Raw genomic sequence first — 2,390 nt, 5'->3', positions numbered from 1 at the left:
GAGGACTCGTGGTTTTTTTAATTCTGCAAAATTCTCAACTGTCAGCTCTCTAAACATTGTCTCTTTCCCGCAGTTTAAAAAAGATTTTACTTATTTTTAGAGAGAGAAAGAGTGCAATCAGGGGGAAGAGCAGATGGAATGGAAGAGGGAGGGGAATCTCAAGCAGACTCTGCACCCAGTGCAGAGCCTGATGTGGGGCTTCATCTCAACACCACAAGACAATGACCTGAGCTGAAACCAAGAGTTGGGATGTTTAACCGACTGAGCCATCCAGGAGCCCCTCCCTCATTCTTTATTTTTTTCCTTTCCACCACTTGTGTTAGACTTGTAGATAAAACTGTATGAAATTGCTGATAGTCAACCATTTTAGACCTACAAAGGGAGTTCAACTTAATATATTGGAGCTACTCTTTATTCTTTTTTTCTTTAAATTTACATTTTACTTTATGTTTTATTGTGTTATGTTAGTCATCATAAAATACATCATTAGTTTTTGATGCAGTATTCCAAGATTCATGATTTATGTACGACACCCAGTGCTCTATGCACTAAAAATATGAAACACTTTGTGAATTTGCATGTTATCCTTGTGTTGGGACCATGTTAATCTTCTCTGTCTCATTCCAATTTTAGTTTATGTGCTGCTGAAGTGAGCACAGGAGCTCTCTTTCTGTAATGCAGATCTTAAATTACTCTTTCATATTATCCACTTAAGTTACTTATTTTTTCTGCATTCTGTGTGATTTCCAAATGTCTGTTTTAGAGTTCAATATTTTTGCTTCAGTGTATCTATTCTATTTAACCTATTTAACTTTTCTACTTTAATGATTGTATTTTTCATTTTTAGAATCTCCATTTAGTTCTTTTTTAGATGTGACTTTGCGTTTACATTCAATCTTGTTTTTGTATGTAATTTTTCCCTATTTCTCTTTGAAGATTTTACATATGGGAAGTTTCTTCTAGTTTTTTCCTTTATTTCTGGTTTTTAAGGCGAATTTATCTCATTTGTTATGTCTATTGATTGTTACTAAACCTGAGTGATTTTTTTGCTCCTGTGGATTGTAATTTTTTGTTGTGAGCTCAACTCGAATGGGGGAGGGTTTCATAGGAGCCTTACTCTCTTGAGTTTTGGAGGAATCCCTTCTGAGTAGCTTCCCATTGGAAGTTACTCAGGATCCTGTGAGTTTTATCAGCTCTGGACAAATTTTAGAACATTTCTGCTTGGAGCTTCATGGGCATGCCATGCTTCATGGTTCCTGGCTTTATGAGGGGACTCAGAGGCACACTGTCCTCCCTTAAGCCTCAAGTCTTGTTCTTCCCTTGACTTCAGCTCCTATAACCAGTTCTAGTATCTTGTGAGATTTTTGTCTTCAGCTTTTACCAATGACTCTGGTTTGGGTTTTATCTTCATTTTGAGCTCCCGGAGATTTTCCTTTCCATACTTTTGAAATTGATTTTGTATTTAAATAGTTTATTGTCACATTATATCCAACACTTTTATTTGTTCGGACTGGGGGTATGTGGGGTGAATAGTCTTTCATTGTCTGCTCAGCCTGTCATACTGATTGGACATGTGAGGCTCATGAGTTGTTATGATTATGGATATTTTTAATATCATCAAAGAAATGTCTTAGTCTCCATAGATAAGGTATGAGGTACCCGATTTCCATTCTAAGGAAGGAATTTTAAAAATACTTTGCATGTATTGAACTTATTTTCAGTCTCTGCTTTCCCAGCTCCCTCACAGAAATGGTGTGTATCAGTCAAAGACACCCATGTGATCTTCATCTGTTCAAATCCAGTAGGCTGTTCTCTGTCCTCCTGTTGCTCTCTTGGCTCAGGTGACCTTTCCATTCTTCACCAAATTCTTTTCCTGCAGTGCTTCTAGGACACTGCGCTCTCCTGGTTTCTTCCCATCTCACTGGCAACCATTCCGGTACTCCTTTATCCAGCTTCTAAAAGGTCAAGCTTCTTTTCTCCAGATTCCATCTAATTTCATTACCAAGCTGTATTCCCAGATTAATAGGCTTCTCTCCCTCTCCATTGCATCTGTGATAGTCCATTATCTTTGGCTAGACTGAGAAAGTGTCTTAACTGGTCTTTGTCTTTTCCTGCCTATCTTACTGTGATTCTGTCCCCACCTAGCAGAGTCAGGATGCAAATTAATCCTGCAATTTCACTGCTTAAAACCTACAGATGGCTTCCCATTGAACTTAGAATAAAGCCCAATACAATCTCTTGTTGTGAACTTCAAGGAGTCTCCTAATCTGGCAGTTGTGTTCCCTTGTAGCCTCTCCTTTACTCCGAACTACCTCACATGTTCTAACCTGGCCATCTCATTCTGCCTCAGGGCCTTTGCACATGCTAATCCTTTCGATGTCTCTTTCATA

General features: G+C 38.3%; 1 non-coding gene across 1 annotated transcript; it reads right to left on the bottom strand.

Moving 5' to 3' along the window:
- Window positions 1-550: 550 nt before the first annotated feature.
- LOC132000412 (U6 spliceosomal RNA) lies at window positions 551-657 on the bottom strand. The gene has a single exon (XR_009399287.1). It is a non-coding gene; the product is annotated as a U6 spliceosomal RNA (small nuclear RNA).
- Window positions 658-2,390: the final 1,733 nt, after the last annotated feature.

The sequence above is a fragment of the Mustela nigripes genome, chromosome 13 (genome assembly GCF_022355385.1).
Source record: "Mustela nigripes isolate SB6536 chromosome 13, MUSNIG.SB6536, whole genome shotgun sequence".
NCBI lineage: Eukaryota > Metazoa > Chordata > Mammalia > Carnivora > Mustelidae > Mustela > Mustela nigripes.
Note: the sequence above shows the minus strand (reverse complement) of the source record. Positions and strands in the feature narration are given on the sequence as shown.